We start from the raw sequence: 14,022 nt of genomic DNA, 5'->3' as shown, positions 1-14,022 counted from the left end.
ACCCTCATGCCCTAAAGTGACAGAATGTAACCTTTAGGAGGAACTATCGGGATATCTTTGGGGACAGTCAGTGTAGACTGCAAGTTCATAGTGACCAAGTCTTTTAAGAGGCAGCCAAAAGGGCATCAGCTTGTTGAGGGACACACACACACACACACACACACACACACACAGACACACAGAGCTCACGGATGTCAAAACCCTGGGAGCTTTGCCTGTTCACTGCGTGATAATTGGTCATCTATCTACTCTCCTGTGATCAACAGTTTAGTTCCAGCTCTGTGGGTCAGTCATTTATTTCTGGTCTCACTGCTGCTTGTTTGTTTCCAGTTGTGTAGTCAGCTGTTTACTTCTGGTCCTATGATCAGAAATGTATTTCTGGTGCTGCAGTCAGTGGTTTATGACTGGTGTCAAGGAAAGTGCAGTCGATGTGCATTTCTGCAGCCATTTTCTGCCTGTTTTTATTAATTGACTTTAGACCTATTAAATGCAGTGGAAACATTGTGTTTTGGTCATATATCCTTAACAGAGCAAGATTCAGGGTGAGGGAGAGGGAGAGCAAAAATGGGAAACTGGAGGAGGAAATTGCGCTGGGACTGCATTGTCTGTAAAGCTGGACCTTCATGTATAGCTGGGAGCTGGACAGCTTTGCTTAATAAATGTCTGAGAGCTAAACTGCATTGCTGGCGTAACATTGTATGAAGGAGCAGCTGAATGTGGAAGTCCTGAGAGGCAAGGTGAAAAAATACTTTTTGTAGGCCATGTTGGCCAAACCAAATGGTTATCTCATTACCTTTATCTCTAAACTTTTAGGGATGATTACACTTATGAGAATGAAAAAGCTGTGAAGCATAAAGAACTTATCGAATGATTTAAAGTACATTGAATTATTAGCAACATAATCTGAAGGTCTTCACAGCAAGCGAGTAAGCGAACATTACAATACAACGCTACCATAATACTACAGTATGATAAGCCTACTGTACCCATGTCAAACATGTTCTCATGAACACATTTGTAGCAAATCCTAGGAAAAACGAAAAAAGACATAGCCAGACCAAAGGGCCGACCTGGAAGATAAAACATGCCAAACCGGAAGTGCACAATACAGATTTTTGCAAACAAAACAACGATTTTATCCAACAAAAGGTGATAGTTAGGGTGGGGCATGAAAACACTTGGTTATGATTAGAAAAGAGGACATGCATTGGTTTATTAACACCAGAATTTGAACCCCACTCCCCTGCATCAAAGTCCTCTCAGTTACATGCCAGCCATCTCCCCTAACCTACCTCCTTATGCGGCAACTTGCCATCTTATACTACGTCTTCTCAAAACGAATTAACCCTAAAACTGGATCTTCGATGGAGAGGAAAAATTTTAGTTTTAGTTTTGGTCAACAATGCTCACTATTTATTTTTTTTTATCTTGCTTCTGTAAATAGAAGGATTATGATGAGATCGAATGAATAGGAAAGGCATAAAGATGGCAGATGGTGTAAGCAGTGAAGGGTGTTGACATATCGCGGGGCTGAGTCAGTGTCTTATTTCAAACCTAAGCACGAATTATACTTTTACACACTCCCTTCCCTGATTTCACCTAATTTTTGTTTTTATTCTGTCTTATTGGTTGTTACAATTTTATTTTTTACTATTTGTGTTGCTCGTTTAGCACTGTTATTTAGTTATTGCTGTTGTTCCTTGTTCTTCTATATGTAACTTTGTTTAGATAAGTGCTATGTAAATGAAGATGGTATTATTATTATTGTTAATTATTTATAGTGTAAAGATGTAGTATATGAGCTTCATTGTATGGAGAAGAAGCTGAGGTGTCATTCAAGTGTCTTTTCAACCCAGGCATGACTCAAACTCGAGTTTGTTTTAGCAATGAAAGAAGTTTAAACAGTAGTCACAGTTAAAATATTCAAATGTAACACCTGTGTCTTCAAGTGGTTGGTAAACACCACAGAGATCAGTCTAATTAGCAAATCTCAATCAGCTGTGTGTCCCGGATCTGCAATTAAAGGTTGCCATGGTGATGGTAACTGCTGAGCGACTCCTGGGTCAGGCAGTTCATTTAATGGGGATTCAGCTGAGAAGCTACTGTCAAAGACTGTAATTTAGTTATACTTTTTTATGTTGTGATAAAGAGTGGACTCTGCTGAGATGTTGCTGTAAAATGTTTCTGTAGCAAAAAAAAAGAGAAGAAAAAAATATATATTCTAGTTTCAGTTAACATTGGAGTCAATGGGGCAGTTGGATGGCACTCCTGACATGTCAGATGGTTTGTTTCACAGAACTATCTGAGAAGCCTTTGTTGGAAATAGATCAGAAAAGGTCAACATACCTGGATGAACCATCTGTCTATCAAACTCTAGTTATTGCGAGGTTTACGCTTACCTCTTTAAGAACACAATCGCATTACTTGAAACCTTATAAGATGGATTTCTGTGTGACACGTGAGCCTGTGACTCTTGAGTGATCTCATGTTTTCGCAACAAGTTAGCTGCTGTGCAATAACATAGCACTTCACAATCAAAATCCAAACATTACCATGATTTGACTTGATGAGTTAAAAGAGCTTAATTCTGCAGTAGCATGTGTGGAATACAAACACAAACATGTGTCAGTGTTTTAATGTGTATAGACACATTCATTGGCTTTCTTAACCTGTTTATTTATGTTCAGAGCAGAAGGCAAATTATATGTACTGTTGGACTGTGGCTGTGGCATTTATACAGCAGCATCAAACGTAGATACACTTTCATATAACAGTTGTTATTATTGATGCAAAGCACTTGTCATGATATCACTTACACCATTACAAGTAATTCCATAATTTCTGCTGGCAGTGGCGTTTCTCCGCTTGTCTGATCAGAGCTGGAGAGGTGTGGCAGATTTACGAAAACAATCGCCCAACACTGCCTTCAATTTGTGTGTGAGCTGTTTGTGTGGCTGATGCCTTCTTCATTCAGCAGTCTTTTCAGCAGTAATTTCCATACACTGTTGTCCTTCACAGTTCCGGTCATCTGCCGCTTAATATCTTTGACCTGGAGCTCCCACACCAAGTGAGTCCAGGTCTTGCAACACATCCATGTTGTTCAAATCATCAGTAGTTTGCTGAAAAATTCCTGCTGCCATCACATTTTGTTTATGGGCTACAGTGTCCTGTGCCTCCATTTGCAACAATGAAATAATTTGTCGACTCAGTTGTTGCGACCCTCATGCTGTGCCATTCACATTGTCTAACCGAGGAGTTTAATCCTGGTTAACCCCTTTAAACACCAAATCAATGCTGGTTCAGTCCTGTTTGAGCCCTTGGTGTGAAAAAGAACATTAGATATTTACATTGGTTGAAAGAGGCCAAACTGTTCTGTTTTGATAAAAAGAAAAGTAAGATACATTTTTAATAAAAGTTTATCTGCTCAACCCTGTCCTTCTGTCCGTCTTTTCTCTCTTTCTCTCTTCTTTTCTTCCTCCCCAACCGGTCAAGACAGATGGCCATCCTCCATAGAGCTGGGTCTGTCTGACGTTCCTGCCTGTAATAGGGAAGATTTTCTTTTGCCACCGTACTCTACGGGGGAATTGTTGGGTCTGTTTTTATCATAAATAAGTCAAAGAGTGTGGTCTTTACCTAGTTTGTAAAGTGTCCTGAGATAACTTTTGTTATGATTTGGCACTATAAATAAAATTTAACTAAATTGAACCCCACTCTGCATGTGATGTCACCCACTATCCCTGAACATGGCGTTCATTTATTTGCAAAATATTCCCTCAAACAGTTTAAAATATTTTAGAAAGTATAAAAACTGCGTTTGTGCATTTTGATGATATCCCAGTGTGTGCATATACACATCATTGTGTCATTTTTTTTTATTGCTTTCATGCCAGCAAACATGCATGTCCATGTCCTCCTTTGAAAGTGTGAGCCCTGGGGCAGCCTTTAGCTCCCCAGGTAGAGCATGTGCCCCATATAGGCTCATTCCTTGGCCACGGTCTGGGTTTGAATCCGACTTGTCGGTCTTTGCTGCATGTCACCCCCCCCCCCCCCCCCCTTCTTGTCTTCTGCTCTTCTACTAAATAAAAAAAAAAAAAGGCCTTAAAATATTTCAAAACAATAAGAGTCCTTAAAAGTACCTCACCAGTTGAGATTGCGGAATGTAATGCACAAAAGTAGCATGTAAAGGGAAGTTTTGTTGCAGTGAGTCAGCTTTGTGTGTAAAATGAGGTTGAGTGGGAGACTTCCTCATGCACAATATTGAATGTAGCCATGGGGGCAGGGTAGGATCATGCCGAGATGAGTCAGCACTGTAAATACAGAGAGAAGTAAGTAGTAGCTTACATATTGACTGGAGATGGGGTTGATGTCCCTGGTGAAAAAGATATGAGATCTATATGACAGCACTACCTTGAGGCCTTTTGGGAAACCCTGCCAAGAATACAAACTGCTGGTTAATCAGTGATGGAGGTATCTCCTAATTGGCAGTCTCCTGGAGAAAACATTTGGGGCAAGTATTGCTCCTGCATGAGAGAATCATATTGATTAACTGGTACCAAGATAATGCTCTCTTTTAGTAGACAATTTTATTAAACCTACTGCTTTAAAGTCCCTATGGGGAGAATTTCCAATCTTTCATTTACAGATAATGATTGGTTCAGCTTATAAGAATTCCAAAATTGTTTTTATATGGAAATAAGGACTTCATTTTTTCACTTAACCATTCCTATTGGATGGCCTCAAAACTATCTAGACTCAATTTGAGAGAGACTCTAAAGTGAAGAAGGCACTGTGGCACATTCTCTCTGTGATGGTTCACCGGTAAAGGATGCAGTTACCAATTCAAGATTGGTTTGAGAAGACTGTAGGTGTAAAATGTCCATACTCATCCAATTTCTTTGTGTAAGTAACCCAACCCTTCAGTAATTTACTTTCACATGAGACTACACAGGTCAGACAGCATTTATGGTCAGCTGGGCATTAGTTTAAAGTGGCTTGTATCAATGTCTTTATAAGAACAATAAATCTAATGGATATTAACCCAAAGGAAATAATAATCAGGCTGCACTTCACTTTAGTTCTGAGAAACATCTTTCAGCTAATTGTTTTGGTTCTCCTATCTGCAACTTTACTGTTTTGGTTCACGTTCACTAGTTCAGTTCGGTCCGCAGCAGGCAGCTGTTTTCAGACAAAAAGCTCTAAAACCCAGTGTAGGCTACTTGTGCAACACTAGACAGGAGACAAGGTTATCTACTAGACGGTGAACTAAGTGAAGCATTTAGAAGCTAAAGAGTCAGGTATTTCCCTCTAGAATTGGTGGAGACCAAAGTGGAATGTCGATATTGCTGGGTCTTGTTGTGTAATATGTACAATATGTATATAGAATCTACCAATGGTAATTCTCAACTGATTCATTGACTGCTGTTCCTTTAATAAACATAAGGAAAGCATGGAAAGAAATTAGTCCCCTGTCACTTTTTTATTTTTTATGATAAACACACACTTGCCTAAAATACTGAAACAGAGAATATGAGAAGCGCCCAGAGGAGTTTAAGGGTTCGGAGCTTTGCTCAAGGGCAGTGACCAGGAGGTGCCACCTCTCCAGCAATTATCCATTCTTGGTCTGTATGGGGACTTGAACTTATGACACTTTTGATTGTTTAGCCAATTCCCTATGGACTGAGCCACTGCCGCCCAGAAAAGATACAATGTAGACTAATATCCACATACCATAATTTCCGGACTATAAGTCGCTACTTTTTTCCCTCGTTCTGGTCCCTGCGGCTTATACAATGGTGCGGCTTTTCTACGGCTTACGGTAACCAATGGCGCGCACTACCGAGGATGCGCAAGACCGAGGCAGACATCTGGCGCCAGGTAACGAGAGCAAAACAAAGAGTAGGAGAGCGTCAGCGACAGTTTGTGCGAAGGAAGTGTTCATGCAAACACCCTCAATATGGAAAACAAACGTAGAAGTGCATATGATGAGGAAGGTTTTGAGAGCGAGAACAAAGGAGAGAGAGTGGCTGACGACGCCATTTTGGACCTGTTCTTCTCCAACACCGACGAAGAGGATTTCGGTGGTTTTAGTACGCAGGAGGAAGACGATGACACAATGATTAAAGACTGATTTTTCATATACCGGTAGTAGGCTGGTTATTTTGATAACGTAAACAGCCGCGGGACTGCACTTTTACTGCCGTGTTACAGGCGAGCACTTTGTATTACTTTGCACCGTTGTATTATTTGTACTCTGCACGAATGCTGTTCGCCATGTCAAAGATGTGAAAGTTTGATTGAATGATTGAAATATTTATTGTTAATAAATGGGACGCTTTACGTTCCCAAACAGTCATCTCTGTCCCGACAATCCCCTCCGTGGTAGCAGGAACCCCTATATACTACAGTAATAACACATCAAAACGCCTGCGGCTTATAGTCGGGTGCGGCTTATATATGGGGCAATCTGTGTTTTCCCCTAAATTTAGCTGGTGCGGCTTATAGTCTGGTGCGCCTTATAGTCCGGAAATTACGGTATTTCATGATTTGATAATAATCATGGAGACAAAATATATAAAGGAGAGTTTAATGGTTTATTCAGCACTTTAAGAGTCAAGAATCTTTAAGGAATTACATTACACTACATAATTGCAATGTGAAAACATAATTTATATTTGAGTGCATATACTATTTTGGAATTTGTAGAGAAATAGTCGAGGGGTTTATGTGGATTTTCAGTTATCTATGTTGTGCCTTTCCCAGCTAAAGAAACATCACAAATGGCAGCCATTGTGCTAAGACATTTGAAAGCAATGGGCAGCATAATATTCAGTGCCAAATTGCCTCCTTTTCATTGTCGTGTCCCTTTAGTGTGCTCCCCCTCACATTTTTTTACAGTTGATGTCATGGAGAGTCATGAAATTACCAAATGGGTGCAGGCAGGAAAATACCTGCTTGTGCCTACTGAAACTGTCACATTACAAGATCACTGTGCGTTATCCTTTGGCAGAAAATGAGGTCCCTCTGTATCATAAGAATTAAATTGATAGGAAATATATTCACTAATGAAACAGACAAGAGAGCTAAGCACTTGTTATCTAAAATGTCAAATATAGTGTTTAAAAAAATACATCCATCTCTCGCTTCCCTTCAGCTATAATGAAGTCTCTCATTCAGTTGAGCGATCTCACTTTCAAAACCGTTTTTTCAAACACACCTAATTAGACTTTACAACCTCTCACTGCCGATCTTGTCTAATTAAAAGTCTCTCATTCTTCCCCTCACCTCCTGTGTCTGCTACTCATCAAATAAAGGTCTCACTCTACCCCTTTTGTTTCCGTTCCCCACTCACTTCTTCTATCCCCCCCACCCTGCATTCGACACTTTAGTAAATTAGAAAATCTGTAATTGAATATCATTGTCTCCCTCCTAAGGCTATAAGCATTCAATCTGCTCCCTCAACACACCTCTCACCTTGGTTCCTAGCCAATAGTTCTACTTGTTTACTTCCTCCCTGCAACTCTAAAGCAGATTTTTTGGAATTGAGCCCATTCTTTTAGATGTTTAAGATCTCAACATCTCATCTGTTTCCTGTATCACTCCAAAAAGGGTGCCTGAAGGTTCTGGTTGCCTTTCAGGAGCCTCTGTTTTGTTGTCTGAGACATATGGGACCCAAATCTGTTCAATGAGTGAAGCTGAAGCATAACACTTTATCTTCTCCACAGTTTTCCCCTGTTGTACAGCCTGCACTACAACAGAGTGAATGTAAAATGCATTTTTCTTACAATAGTATATGATGTTAAATTCTGTAATTCTAAACATTACATGAGGTTATTTACAATCCTTGTTTCTCATAAATATTGTTGCAGTAAAGTCTGCACTGATGTAACGTTGCATGCCCAAAGAATATGAAGAGACAGAGCCACATTAAAAACGGTAATTGTTCATATGGTGAATTTTTCATATACTGTGTATTTATACAAAGGTTATTTAAAAACATACGATTGCAAAAATACCTAACCATACAAATACAAGTAGGTATTATGAAAATGAATAATTCATTCAATAATTCATTCCATCCATCCATCTTCAACCGCTTGTCCCTACCGGGGTCATGGGGGGCTGGAGCCGATCCCAGCTGACAATTCTAAATTGATAGATATTATTTTTTGGTTTATTACGAAAAGAGTGGATAGCCTTTCTTAAGATAAGAACATTCATTATCACAAATATTATGTGCACAAATTGCCATTTTTTTTAAATTGATATACTAAAAAGGGTATTAAATATAACTGCAACACATTTGTAAAACAATTAGGTTTAGGGCAACAACAAAAAAACTAATTGGTAAGCTTTAGGAAAAGATTGAAAATCAAAATTCTCAAGTAAGTTAAGTATGTTACATACATACATGTTACATGTTACCCACCCATCCAACCCTACCTCCATACTCAGACGTTCATGGACTTTGAAATCTATTGGTGATATGTCAAAGACAAACATAATCTGGGACAAAATATGTTGAGAATGCAGTTTTGTTGTATGGAAACATATTTTTTTATATTACCAGGCTGGCATGCAAATATTTTAAACTACTGTAGAACAACAGATTAAATACTGGGTTAAAATGTCATAGATGTTTCTAAATCAACATTTTCTGCCTTAACATTATTTGCATTAAATAAATCATATGTTTAGTCACACTGTAAATGCATACACACGTCTGACACAGCCTTGGAAACAATATAGGTCCTTCACTGAGGCTTTTACTTTTAGTTGTTTATTTGGAAGAATCTTGAAGTTTGTACTTCATGCTGTGGGGGTGTAGGAGGCATGGTAGGGGGTGGCTGTGGCTAGAAGAGTCCGGATGTAATGTGAGGCTATAGCATCTGCTCACGCCCTGTAGCCTGGCTGTTTATCTCCTGCTGAGCAGCAAGTATCTCAGGAAAGTGATGTAGTCTATCCTGCTGCCAAGTACAGAATTTAACTTTACATTTCCTCCCAAAAGATTTATTGAACACTAAAGACGGCTTGATTTTGTGCTGCTTAATGAGGCGGACTTATGTTCTACTTAGAGTTGCGCTGCCTAGCTCACCAAGGATAACGTGGTGTGACTGAACGTTAAATAAATACCATAAAACACAATCTTTAGAGTCTGTATCTAGTATATATTTAATATAAACTCACATGCAATATCAGCCACGGCTCTGAAAGATGAACAGTTGGGTACACTGCTTGCCAAATACTGAATGACAGCATTTGGGAAATCGGGACTCAGTTGATTTCAAAAATCTCTGGAAATGCAGACCGGAATTTTGAAGTTGTGTGTTCTTGGCAACAGTACAATACAATGGTGATTAGCCATTACACAGTATTTAAGGACATCTTTAAACAGTGATGAAATGTGAGTTTAGTTTAGGAGATTTCCCCACAATACCTGCTTTTGTTTACTCGGATTACAGCTTGCTGTTTGAATTCACTTGTCTTCTTATCCAGTCTGAAAGCAACATGTCTTTAAATGTAAACACATGCTCTGTGCAGAGCAAGTAAGAAAAAAAAGTTGACCTACATTCAGTATAGAGTTTTAGAGGAGACACAACTAGATATTGGTTTTAAAAATGATACTGGATTCATCTTAATCATTAACTCCTCCAGGGACTGGGGCTTGGTTCTTCATGTTCATCCTCTACATGCTCCCCCTTAGCAATATCATATGCCGTCATGGCCTCCACTTCCACTGCTATGCTGATGACATCTATCTCTACATCTCCACTAAATCCATCACCACTGCAACTCACTCCACTCTGACAAACTGCCTCACCGAGATTAAATCAACTTTCTCAAAATTAAACTGTGATAAATTAGGCATGATCCTAACCAAAATCATTCATAACTTCTGCTTCACCATCGACAACTCAAATGTGTCAACCTCCCCACACATCCACAACCTCAGAGTTTATTTTTGATGGCAACATCTCCAACGCTACGTCAATCTTAGAACTGCCCTTTTTCAACCTCAAAAACATAGTTCATCTCCACCCATCAGTCCCCTTCTTTGCTATTGAAATTTTGATCCATTCCTTTCATCACACTCATGATCAGCTACTGAAACATAATTCTTAATGGTTCATTATCAGAAGTCCTGAATAAACTGCTGTACATCCAGAACTCTGCTGTCCTTCTGCTCACCCATTCCCGCTCCTGTGATAACATCACCACCACACTCCTACCTGCAGCCTCTGCTCCTCTGATGCCAAACCTCCTGTCTCCACCACTCAAGACCAAGCACCCAACCTGGGGTGACAGAGCCTTCCCTCTCTGGAACTCTCTCCCCAAACACATCTGAGAGTGTACCAATCTGTCTACGTTCCAATCACAAATCAAAACTCACCTCTTTATAACTGCTTTTAATGTGGGATTTTAACTTAATATTATCTTAGTAACATTTCTAGTGTGTTATATATTTACTGTGTAGTGTCTTTGAGTATTTTGAAAAATAATAAAATATAATCTATTATTATTATTACTTTTTGGTAATGTACCATAAAAAGATGGTTTTTCAGCTTTGCTTGTAAAATTTGTTATCAGATTTTATATTTTTCTCATAGTTATGAAGCAATTTCTGTTGAAGTTTAAATTAATTTGATTTCAGTTTTTTTTTTCTACATTGAGCCTTCAAGCCTCTGCATTCCTGTTATAAGGAACGCAAGCCGCAAGAATGCACGCCGACATAAGTGTATGTTATGTTATCTTCTCTGGAATTTCAGGAGAAGTCAAAGTTACCCTTTAGAATGAATCCTGTTTCACAATTATTTTCCAATTTGAATCCTTTTAATGAGGAAAACAAATACATTTAGCCTCCTGATCATTGTGATTGTAGCTCAAACTAGTGAAAACACTAAATCTAGAGTTGTCAGACCGTACATCACATCTTGTAACATGCATGTCACATGTGACAGGAGTCTATTATTAAGAGTAATAGCAGGTGGGTTGGACAGCCCATGTTGCAAATGTTAAAATTGTTGTTGCATGACTGGTTGTTATATTATATTGTCTGTGATGGAGAGTTAGAAAATGAATGCACAGATGCACATTTTGATGTCCAACTCTTTTTCTGTTGCCATAATCAGTTATATAAAAAGTTCCCAATTGTTTAACAGTGTAGCAAATTGAAAATTTTATTTTAAAAATGCCAATTTGGTAGCTGTCAATATGACATATTTCACTTTCATAATGAGACGTTCTTTCACACATGACTAAACCTGTATTTCTCCCCTTACTCTTACGAGATGGAGGCCATTTTTACTCTCTTTGGCCATCACAGTAACAGTCAAGAAGATTTGACAAGCATGGCAGGTTTCTTCCTCTCAGCCTAGAAATGGAGGACTAGAAAGCTGCAACTTCTGAAGCCAATTACTTAAGTTTGGCCTGTTTTCTTTTATTCTCCTCTCACAAGAAAGGATTGAATTAAAACGTCCTTCAGTCCTCTTTATCATATGGTAATAATGGCCTGCATGTTTTTATGTGCCAATTTATCTTCACATAATTTATTCTCTTTATTTTGCAGTGCATTCTAATCTCCCTTCGTATTTAAAAAAAGGTACTTAGAAGATCCTTTTGTGGAATAGCTGGTTTCTGTGCTGCTGAAGTGTGCCAACGGGGAATATTTACTCAGAGATTCTTCGCAGTGTTTAGATAAGACTTTGGATGCCGGTGACAAATCAAATGCATGTCTGTGGGAGTGTGAGAGGACAGCAATACAGCCAATCATGCAAAGCTGTGCTGCCTCTCTGCCAAAATGAGATTCATATCAAGAGTGAATAGCAGTTTTCTGAAAAGGCAGCACTGAACAGTAAAAAAAAAAAAAATCCACTAAAATGTTAAGGAACAGATATTCATGCCAAATAACTGTGATCACATTAAAATAGAGAAAATAACTAAGAAAAACATTTATTGCAAATTATATTATTACCGCACCCACTCACTTAACACACAGTTAAAACAAATTTAAATTTTAAGGTGTAGTAAATAACACTTATCAATTATAGTATATTTTAATGATATATTTAATACACTGCACCGCAGAACAGCACATTTCTGGTTTTATTTGAGTGTTTCTCTGCTTGTAGTTATTTATTTTACATATTTACATGTCGTTTGAATAAGAAATATAATGTTTGTACCTTCATAATGAAATCTTCTACCTCAAGGTCTGTGATTCTGTCAGAGGGTTTAAGTCAAAATGGCCCTTTCCCATTCTTGCGTGCTGCTGCAGTAGCCAGAGGGGATGCAGTGAAAGAATGGAGGAGACAGAGCAGGTTGCATATCATCTGTCTGTGTCTTCCAGCATTGAAACAAACAGTCTCTCATGATTCTGTGAGGGTAGTTAAGAAAATTATGGCTGTGGATCAAACAAATGACTTACGTCAAAGTGTTCCCAAGATAAAATTGTATTCTAAAGGCTGAAAATTGTTCTGATCAGTGCAAAGTACATGTTGATCATAAGAGCAGAAATATTTTAAGAAAATATTTTTTTCACAATGTCTGAATGACAAATGGAAACATTATACTTTGCAGATCAGATATTTCACATTATAAAACAATTAGATCACATAAAGCAATCTGATTGGTTGTTAGCCATAATATCATTACCGTATATCACGGCTATGTCAAATTACTTGTCACAATTCTACATGTATCCGCTTTCATCTTTGAATTCATTGTAGGACCTAAACTCAAACTTGCAGAAGATTTCACCATATTCATACAGTGACTAGTTAGTTACGGAGCCCTGGAGGGTACATGGATGGATTTTTTTCCCGAAATACAGCGCTGTTTTGAAGGCGAGAATGCCATGCTGAATGAAGTGCTTGGTGAATGATACAAAGGTATTTAGAAGTTCAGCCAAATGCAGCATTAACACACGGTTTAAGCTTCCTAGTTAACTATAATTGTCTGTAAAACATAATGGAACTGTGCGAGCAGATTTAAATATCATCATCACATATCAGGTTCACTTCACAGCATGTGTATGTGTGTGTTTGTGTGTGTGTGTGTAACACATAGTCCTCTCACAGTATGATCTCATCAGATCATACATACAGACCTCATCAGGGCCTAGTCATAGTTCCATTATGATTTACAGACATTTGTAGTTAACTAAGAAGGTAAAATCTTTTGTATCCTGCATTTAGCTGAACTTTTACTCCCCTTTGTATCATCAATATATACCTGTATATATAAAATGATTGGTTAGCCTTATTTTTTACAACACATCTATAAAGTGATTGGTTATCCTTATTTCTAATAACTTTCTCTGTTATTTGAAATGTCAATAAGCTATGCCGGTATGTTGGTGAGTGCTATCGTTAGCTTAAGCTAACCCTTCATGTTCACGGACGTGGTTGCTAAATCTGTCCACAAAAAAACAAAACATTCTGCAGATATCTTAGTTGTAACCGGATTGGCTAGCAAAGCAGTTTAGTGTTTATATGTGTGTATTTATTCAGTTTGAGAAACTCCACGATGTCTACACGCTAATGGTAGCTTAAGTTGACTAGTGACAGAATAGATAGTAGAAACACGGCCAGGAGGGCTTATTTCTTTGTAAGAAAAATGCTTTATGGATGATTGTTGTTTATAGACACGGTTTAAATTGGAATATGAGCAATGCTGTCTTCTAATTTTCACAGTTTCAGGAGACCTGCATTGGATTCAACGCGGTCCATGACAGTGTTTATGAGGCTGTAGGCTGTTCTAGCATCTCGTTTTGGCTGCTGGTGTCTGTGCTGACCTTTCCTATCCTTAACAGAAGCATTAACCTACTCAGCAGGCCTGCCCCTACAGGAGTCACACATGACCATCGGTCTTTCTTTCCCTTCTCAAACTACGTCACAATTGCATTTTCTTCAGCCCAATCTCAAACCCGAACCCCCGTCGGAAGTTAGAAAACTACTCTAACTTCCAATGCTTTCAATAGCAATAGCGTCTGTCGCTATGACTTTTTTCAACATACTATACTAGTGA

This window comes from Echiichthys vipera, assembly GCF_963691815.1.
Source record: "Echiichthys vipera genome assembly, chromosome: 14".
Taxonomy (NCBI): Eukaryota; Metazoa; Chordata; class Actinopteri; order Perciformes; family Trachinidae; genus Echiichthys; species Echiichthys vipera.
Note: the sequence above shows the minus strand (reverse complement) of the source record.